Genomic DNA, 10,441 nt, shown 5'->3' with positions numbered 1-10,441 from the left:
CTCCCCTCCTCTCTTTCCCTCACTCTCCCCATTTCAGCCACATATGTGCAAGGCCCCCTCCCACCCTAGAATTTTTCCCTGGAATACTCTCCTACCCATCCATCCCCACGCTTTCCTTGTCTTTCCCAACCTTCCCAACTCCTACTCATCCTTTGGCGCTAATTCAGCCCCTCGTCCAGGAAGTCCTCCTGGATTTCCACTGTTATAGAATGAGAACTCCCTAAGGGCAGGATGCAACATTCCCTAATGTAACCCCAGCATTTCAACAGCTCCTGACACGTAGCAGGTGCTCAATAGATGTTTGTTGAATGAATAAATGAATATTGATAGAAGAAAATAAACTAATGTACTAATAAGTTTATTACAAACTTATAAGTACAAAGGGGCAATGAGGGCTTTGATCACAGCTGTGTTTGGGGTGAGAGACCACCCTCCAAGGCAGCCCATACATGCTCTGTTAGGAATGTTTTGTGTTGAAGTAACAGTAAGTTTAGCAAAGATGGCCAAAAATAAGAGTTGGTAAACTATACTCCACAGGGAAAATCTGTGGCTCCTGTGAATTTTTGAAAATAAAGTTTTATTGGAACAGAGTCACGTCTATTTGTTAACATACCATCTATGGCTGATTTCATTATTCAGTAGAGTTGAGTCATCACAACAGAGACCATATGGCCTGCAAACTTAAAATATCTACTATACAGTCCTTTATAGAAAACATTTGCAAACCTTGGCCTAAAAGAACAAGGGTTGACTTTTCTCATGTAAGAAGAAATCTGGAAGAGGAGGCTTTCAGGATTGGTCTGGTGACTGAGAAATACTCAGGGTACTGGGCTAGTGTCTCAGTTATTCTCTTAGCCTTCCCCTCATGGTCACGGTATGGTTGCCACAACTCCAGGCATCACATCCTCACACAAACGCATTCAGAGGAGGAAATAACTGAAGGCTTAGAACAGAGAAATTCTCCTATAACATGCTTTCCTCTTATTAGGGAAGAAACTGTCTCGGAATCCTCCAGAGGTTGTCCCTTACAAGGAAGAAAAGAAGGGTGTACTGTCAGTGGGCAACCACAGTGTCTGCCATGACTTTCCCTCCCACTATATTTCTCTTATATTTGACCAAATGGCGTTCAGGCCAAATACGGAAATATGGTAAACCGAGACACCTTTCTTTTCCTTACAAGCACCAAGAACCCCATCCTGTATTAGTACATAGTAACTATCAGTTGTTGAATGCTTATTCTGTGTCTGACATCATTTCAAGCACTAATCCTTCCTTATTCCAACCCTATAAGGAAGGCATAATTATTGCCATTTCACAGGGGAGGCTACTGAGGCACAGAAAGCTCAACTCACTGGCTCAAGACCACCCAGCTCGAGGTACGTGGCAGAGTCAAGATTCGAACAAGCAGTGTGGCTCCAGAACAGCTCACCGTGACCACTCCATGTGCTGAAAGCCAGTCCCTGGAATCCAGGGAGGGAGTTCTTTCGATTGTAAACCAGGAGGGGGCAACATCCCATTTTGCTTTGGGGACCACTTTTGCTTGTCAGGAGGCGACAGACCGAAGTACTATCTGCTTTGGGGCAACTGAACCGCCACCAGAAAATTGACCCATAAACCCGAGACAGAGCGCAGGCGTCCTCTGTGGATTCTGCCCTACTTCACATCCCTCCCTTAATTAATTAATAAAGCCCCGCGCCTCTCTCTGCCTCGCTGCTTCCCGCCCTCCCCATCCCCGCCGAGATCCTGTCTTTCCTCCCTGCTGCCCAGCCCCACGTTGTTCTCTGGCCTCTGCAGTTGCTCCTCGTGTGGAGCCGCCTGAAGAGGGAGACCGGACGGAAGGTACCGGCTGGATTTGCACAGCCCTTAAAATGAGGGCTCTGTCTCACTGAATCTCAGTTTTGTGAAGTCCTCACGCCAAGCCTGGCCTCTGCTCCATATTCACCTCAACAGGCAGAGGTTCCAAAGACAAGTACAGTCCCAGAACAGGGTCAAGTTCAAAGATGTGATTCTGAGCTCTAGCTAAGGGCACATTCTCTCCCTAGCTTCCTATTTGGGGACATCATCTATGAACAGACTGATTCTGGGATTACATCGTGTGGGAAAGAGCTGCGGGCCAACATTCAGACAGACCTGGGTTCCAGTCCCAGCCCACCAATTCCTGGCCAAGACATCTTGATCTGTATGTCTCAGTTTCCTCTCCTACAAAACAGAAATAATCGCAAAAACTGGATGTTTGGTAATTAGGTGACAAGACATGGAAATCACTTAGCACAGAGCCTGGTACAAAGTATTGTGGTTACTATCATTGGAACTGTTAGATTATTTTATGACTCTCCAGGGCACTTAGCACATTGCCTTTGGAGAAGCAGAAAACAGTAGGAGCTAAGCAGAAAACAGTAGGAGCTAAGATCCATAGGCTCTGGATCCAGTCTCTGTGGCTTTAAATTCTGGCTCAATCATTTCTCAGCTGTGTGACCCTGCAAGTCACTCTACCTCTCTGTGCCTTCGTTGTTTGATCTTGAAAATGGTAATAATAATAGTACCCACCTAACAGGGTTGTTTTAAGGATTGAATAAGACAAGTAAAAGACAGAAGAGCACCTGCACAGAGCTAGCACTCAATGAATGTTAGCTATTATTATTTTCTGACACTCAGTAACTTCTCAGTAAATTAAAAAGCATTCTTTTGATGGTGAGATTTGATCAGTGGTGGGCAGGTAACAACTGACTCTCCTAAAAAAAGAGTGTATGCATGTGTATGTGTACATAAGTGTTTTTTATCATGAATTTTTACTAATGTAAAAAAGTGCAGCACAAAATCTACTAATAATATTTGTAAGAAATACTAAACTTTGTAATAAATAATTTCATTGATTTTTGCCAAACTATATCCATCATCTATGTGTGATTGCAAGTCAATCATGATTTGACAAATGAAGTTGCACCTCAACCATGAGTGTAATTCTGAGATGAATGTTGGTTGATTTTTCATTTACATTAATGAGTAATGTGAAAGTGAAACAATGAAGATGTAAGTTAGAACTTCATTTGTCCATGAATGATGTGAGCAACTTCTTTGCTCAATTGAATAATAGTTCTTGAATACTGGGAGAATATTTCCCCCAATATTTAGCGCTATTCACAATGAAATGGGTACAACCTGACACACTTTAAAGTTTAATCTGCATTATTAACATTTTGTTCACCTCTTTATTAGGGCGAGACAATCAACCATACAAAGCCCTGGTTTATAGCAACTGCCGATTTCCGTGGTGTAAATATTCCCACTATGGCCTAATTCATGCTACCACTGCAAAGCCACTGAATGTGGAGTTGGGAAGAGAGGCACAGTGAAACACCATTACACAGTCATTCCACCACACAGGTACAATAGACCAAACGAGCATAGATAATAGCAAAATGTTTAAAATAATTAGGAAGTGGTGAGGATTGCATATTTATTACCTGTTTTTAATTTAATCTATTCAAGTGTGAGATTATATAATGTAATTTAAAATAATTGCTCTGTTTAACTACCAGCATGCAGAATTCCTGAAAATTTTACAATCAGCTTTCACGAGCCAGTACGAGCTATCTGCAGTACCCCACTGATTTTGATACCTAAGTCCCCAGAGGAAGTCTCAAGAAAGATGAAATGAGGAAATGCATTAAATAATTATTGGGCATGAGTGGGTTTTTTGGTTTGTTCGGCATAAAGAAAAGAATTTCATAAATGAGGTGTTTCCTTACTATGTTAGAGTGTGTTTTTAAAGCATGGCCACAAAAATATCTCCTACTGCCAAATGTTCATCTAGAATCTTGCCACTACCCTACCAAGAGGTGGAGTCAATGTACCCCACCCACCCACCCACCTTGAACTTGGGTGAGCTTGTGGCTGCCTGGATCAATACAGTATAGTGGGAATGGCTTCCATCCATATTTAATTTCCAAGACTAGGTCATAAAAGATGGTGTAGCTTCTTTCTTGTGAGCTGAAACACTCACCCTTGAGCCTTCAGCTGCCTCGCAAGCAGCCTGGCTTTCCTGAGACCGCCATGCTGTGAGGAAGCCCCAACTAGCCTAGGCAGAAGACCACATGGAGAAGCCCTAGGACTCCATGATGAGAGAGAGAGGCTGATCAGCATCTAGCTGCCCCTAATTCCACTTGACTACAACTGCACCAGAGACTCTGAGCCCAAACCACACATCTGAGACCTTCCCAGGGCCTTGGAGCTACTAAAAGCCTATGAAGCTTTGAGGAGGACGTCAGTGGGAGTTAAGAAAAATGTTATTAGAAACTAGAGGAAAGGGAAACCTTATGTGCTGGCAGGAAGTTTGTCACCTGCAGAAACATGGAAAAGAAGAAACATGTGTAATGAACTCAGTGAAATAGAAGAATATTGAGAGTGTCATCTGGCTTTTTCTTGCTACCTATGATAAAACACAAAAGGAGAAAGTTGACTGAAGAACAAACTATTACATATAAAGGAAGCAGGACCTGCTGGGCTCAGAAACAAAACTGTTTCTCATTCCCAGTCTCTCCAGAGGGCAAAAAATTATCCAACTGAGAAAAGACCTCAGGCTTTTATTACCTGATTTCAAGACTTACGATAAAGCTACAGGAATCAAGACAGTGTGGTATTGGTGAAAGGATAGACACATAGATCAATGGAACAGAATAGAGAGCCCAGAAATAGACCCACTCATATATGGTCAATTGATTTTCAAACAAGGTGCAAAGGCAATTCAATAGAGAAAGGATAGCTCTTTCAACAAACAGTGCTAAAACAAGTGGACACCTATATGCAAAAAAAAAAGAAAGAGAATCTCAGCCCATATCTAACTATCTATACAAAAATTAACTTGAAATGGATCATAGACTGAAATGTAAAACCTAAAACTATAAAACTTCTAGGAGATGACATTGGAGAAATCTTTGTGACTTGAGTGAAGCAGATTTCTGATATAGGAAACAAAAACACAAATTGTAAAGAAAAAGCTGATAAATGGGACTTCATCCAAATTTAAAACTGCTCTTTCAAAGACACCATTAGGAAAATGAAAAGCCAAGGAGCTACATACAGGGAGAAAATATTTGCAAAATACATGTCTTATGAAGGACTGACATCCAGGATAAGGAGATTTTTTAAATCTCTCAAAACTCAATCTTAAAAAGAAAGTCAATTTTATTACAAAACAAACAACCCAATTTGGAATGAGAAAAAGACTATCTGTTCTTCACCGAATTGTCTTTGCACCTTTGTAAAAAATCAGTTGTCCATTTATGTGTGGGTCTATTTCTGGACTCTATTTGGTTTCATTGATCTATTTTGCCTACCTTTATACCAATACCACACTGTCCTGAATATTGTAGTTTTATAATAAGTCTTGAAATCAGGTAGTGTTAGTTCTCCAACTTTGTTATTATTTTTCAATGTTGTTTTGGCTTTTCTAAGTCCTTTGCATATGAATTTTAGAATCAGCATGTCAATTTCCATGAAAAGTCTGCTGAGATTTTGGATCAGGATTGCATTAAATCTATAGTTCAATTTGAGGAGAACTGACATCTCAACAATATTGAGCATTCTGACCCATGAATAAGCTATATCTCTCCATTTATTTAGGTCTTCTTTAATTTCTCTCAGCAGTGTTTTGAGGTGTTCAGTCTACAACTCTTGCACATCTTTTGTCAGATTTATCCCTAGATATTTCTTATTTTTGATGCTATTGTAAATGGTATTTTTAAATTCCAATTTCCAATTGTTCATGGCCTGTATATAGAAATGCAATTGATCTTTGTATAATATAATCACCTTGTATTCTGCAACCTTGCTAAACTCACTTACTAGTTCTAGTAGTTTTTTTAAGATTCCATCAGATTTTTCTACATAGATGATCATGTTATTTGCAAATTTTAATTCTTCTTTCCCAATATAATGTTCTTTATTCCTTCTTCTTGCCTTGTCAAAGTGGCTATAACCTCCAGTACAATGTTGAACAGAAATGGTGAAAGAAGACATCCTACACCATGCCCCACATACAAACATTAAGTCAAAATGGTTCATAGACCTAAATATAAAACTAAAAAGCTTCCTGAAAAAAGAGAAAAATTTTGTGACCCTGGATTAAGCAAAGATTACTTAGAATACCCAAAGCATAAGCCATTTAAAAAATTGCTAAATTGCACTTCATTGAAATTTAAAACTTCTACTCTTTGAGTAATACTGTTAAGAGAATGAAAACACAAGCTACAGACTGGGAGAAAATATTTGCAAGTCACATATCTGATAAACAACTTGTATTCGCAACATATAAAGAACTCTCAAAACTAATTTTTAAATGGGCAAAAGATATGAACATACATTTGTTAGGGAAATGCAAATTAAAACCACAGTGAGGCACCACTACATACCTATTAGAATGGCTAAATTACAAAGACTGTACTGTATTGAATACTGTCCCTCAAAAATTCATGTCCACTGAAACCTCAGAACGTGACCTTCTTTGGGAAGAAAGAGAGGAAGAGAGGAAGAGGGAAAGGAAAGGGAGAGCAGACTTGAGATCAAATATCGAATCCAGGTGGGACTGTAAGTTCCTTTGCTAAGACACCAGAAAGATATAAGGCAGTGCCTTACAGAGACTTTCAAGTAGACAAGAGCCCCTCTAAGGATCTACAGGCTATGCCTCACAGATGCCTTCCACTGTACAATAAGGAGCCTAAGAATTTTAAGGGCATTGTTCTACAGTGGCCTCAATGGGGGTTCAAGATAGAAAAGGGCTTATCTTGAAGACATTTGCTATTTTGGCTTTTCTTTAATAGCACAAACCTCAATAAGATTCATAGAAAACCCACGAAGTTTCTTTTAATAAAATTGTTCTGGGGGAAGCAGTACCAGCTAGGACTAAAAGGAACAGAGACAGAGCCTTTGAGTCCCCAGACTTCTATGGGTAGGAAGCAAGCAGAGAAAACGACTCAGCTGCAAGAAAGGCCATATTTTATGGGGGAAAAAAAAGGAGAGCTCAGAATCATACCCAGGGAGCAATACTGGGTCCTTAATCAAGAAATTGGCAAATTTGCCCAGCTGGATTCAGAATTGCTATGGACCTGTGATTGCTTTATACTCCCATTTTCTCCCTCTTTGAATGGGAGCGTCTATATCAATCATGCCCCCATTGTACATCGGGTGTGGGAGGCTGACAGTTTGCTCTTTAGTTCACAGGTCTTCAGGTCCAGAAGGAAGGTACCAAGGAGCTATACACAAGGCCTTCTAACTGAGGAGCCTCATCTGTACCTGGACCTGATTAGATAATAAGCTCCTGGGTCTTGATATTGAGCCTGATCCTGTAATGGCATAAAACTTTTGGGAGGTCTTGGAAGGGTGTATCTCGCATGTAGGAGGGATATGAATTGTTGTGGCCAGAGAGCAGACTTGGAAGGTTATATTTTTCAAAAATGGCTGTAACAGTATTTCCCAGACCATATGCTCTTCTAGAACTTTCCAACTCCTCCATCAAGAGGTAGAATCTATATCCCATCCCCTAGAACTTGGGTCAGGCTTTACGACTGCCCTAACCAATGCAGTACAGCAAAAATGACACTGTGTGACTTCAGAGGATAAGTCACAAACATACCATATATTTCTGCCTTGATTTCTTAGGATGCTCACGCTTGAGACTCAGCCACCATGCTGTGAGGGAGCCCAAGCAGCCTTTGAAGGGGATCACATGGAAAGGAACCAAAGTCCTCAGTCCAGTGCCCTGGCTGGGATCCTAGAGCCAGCAGTTAGCACCAAGACACCCATATGAGTGAACCATCTTAGAAGTGGATCTTCCCATCTCCAAGTGAGCTGCCTCAGCTGAAGCCCCATGGAGCAGAGACAAGCTGACCCCACTGAGTCCTGTCCAAATTGCTGATTTATGAGCAAAATAAATGATTATTGTTTTCTCAAGTCACTAAGTTATGGGGTGGTTTGTTACACTGTAATGAATAAACAGAGCCCTTACCAGGAGGTATTTTAAAATAGTATAGAAAGGACCCTAGAGCCAAAGCAATATGAAAAAGATTGATAGAGGAATACCTTAAAAGGTAAAACTTCTGCATATAAAAAAAGTCATAAACAACGTTAAAAGGCAAAGTTAATAGTTAAGGACATTCACTTCTGGGTATATATACAAACTGATTGAAAGTAGGGACTCAGAAATATTTGTATACCATGTTCACAGCATTATTATTATTTTTATTTTTATTTTTATTTTTTGCGGTACGCGGGCCTCTCACTGTCGTGGCCTCTCCCGTTGTGGAGCACAGGCTCCGGACGCACAGACTCAGCGGCCATGGTTCACGGGCCCAGCCGCTCCACGGTATGTGGGATCTTCCCGGACTGGGGCACAAACCCGTGTCCCCTGCGTTAGCAGGCGGACTCTCAATCACTGCACCACCAGGGAAGCCCACAGCAGCATTATTCACAATAGCCAAAATGTGGAAACAACTCAAGTGTTCATTGATGGATGAATGGATAAACAAAATGTGGTATATGCATACAATGAAATATTATCCAGCCTTAAAAAGGAAGTTCCGACAAGAACCTTGACGACATCATGCTAAGTGAAATAATCCAGTCACAAATATTGTATGATTCCACTTATATGAGGTTCTTACAATAGTCAAATTCATAGAGACACAAAGAAGAATAGAAGTTACCAATGGCTGGGGCGGGGGGAAGGGAAAATGGGGAGTTAGTGTTTAATGGGTACAGAGTTTCAATTTGAGATGATAAAAGAGTTCTGGAGATGGATGGGGGTGATGGTTGCACAACAATGTGAATGTACTTAATGCCACTGAACTGTACACTTAAAAACGGTTAAAATGAGGACTTCCCTGGAGGTCCAGTGACTAAGACTCCATGCTTCCACTGCAGTGAGTGCGGGTTCAATTCCTGGTTGGGGAACTAAGATCCCGCATGCTGTATGGTGCAGCCAAAAATTAAAAAACAAAAAACAGTTAAAATGGTAAATTTTATGTAATGTGTATTTTACCACAAAAAAATGAAATATAATAACAAAGAATTAGAAAACTGGAAAAATATTTGCAATATATTTGCAAACATAACTGTAATATATGTCCAGTTTTTTTAGCATGGGAAAATGATAGAAACATGCAATACCAAATAAGAAGGATGAAAAAGAGGAGGACTAACAAATGGCCAAAAAGCACTTTGGAAATATATTCAATCTCTCAAGTAAGCAGTTTTAGTGAGTACATGAGATAATATCATATACAACTGGTGAGTGTGTAAATTAGCATCTTTCTGGAAGGCAATTTGGCTCTATGCATCATATCTTTTTAAAAAGTACCCTACAATTGCACTACTGGGAATTAATTCTAAAGAAGTAGTCAGATAAGATACAAGGACAGCAATACAAAATGGCTTATATACAGACAAAAATTTGAATCAACATAGAGATCCATGAAGAGGGGGGTTGTAAATAAATGCTGGTACATCCATGGACTACAGTGCAACCTTTAAAAAGGATGACGTTCTGCTATATTTATTGACATGCAGAGGTGTTCATGACATATTTTAAGTGTAAAAAAATGCAAAATAAGAAGCAATATGTTTAGTATGGGGGCGGGGAGTGCATGTGTCAGAATACATTAGAAGTCTAGAAGAAATGTTAACCATGCTCATTTCTGGCTGGGGGAACTCCAGATAATTTTTTTCTTCTTTATACTTGTCTGCGTTTTCTAACTTGTTTTTGGCTATAAGCATGTATTACTTCTATCAGAAAATTTTAGAAAGACCTTTTTTTTTTCACAACTACAGAAAAGCACAGCTGTGGTCCTGGCTGGAAACCGAGGATTCTGTTATGAATCCCACCGCTGTTCTCATCTGGGGATCTCAAAACACATCATGAAACATCTGCTGAGGTCCTGGCAGACCCTGAAGATGTCTCGGTCGCCTTGCCTGGGAGTCTTCTGGAGGACAGTCGTGGATCCCCATCCTCCCACACAACTCGCTCACCAACACTCCGCAGGTCCTCCATCACCTGGAGCATGTGAGCTAAGTTCCTAAGGACCCAAGTTCTCACTCTCAACCCCTTCCCTTGCCTCTCCATGGCCTTAGGCTCCCATTGGAGCATCTGCTTCATTGCTTTCTTCTGCTTCTTCATGCCTCAAGCTGGTGACACATGACAGCCTGAGTAGAGATGGTCACATCATGGCCCCCAGATGCCAACCTTCTCTGGGCAGAGTCTGATTCTTTGCTCTCTGGATACCGGAATGCTGGTGCCCTGGGAAAGCTGGGAGTTCCCATCCTGGACATCAAGGATGTCACAGGAGAAGCTTGGCTCAGGGAGCCAGAAAATGTGGTGCATCCCGGAACAGGTTCTTATTTTGCCACGTGTGGGTTACGAGCTATGCAACCCAGCTGGTGACCTTTTCCT

The sequence above is a fragment of the Lipotes vexillifer genome, unplaced genomic scaffold (assembly GCF_000442215.2).
Source record: "Lipotes vexillifer unplaced genomic scaffold, Lipotes_vexillifer_v1.1 scaffold1482, whole genome shotgun sequence".
Classification (NCBI taxonomy): domain Eukaryota; kingdom Metazoa; phylum Chordata; class Mammalia; order Artiodactyla; family Lipotidae; genus Lipotes; species Lipotes vexillifer.
This window is presented reverse-complemented; position numbering follows the sequence as displayed.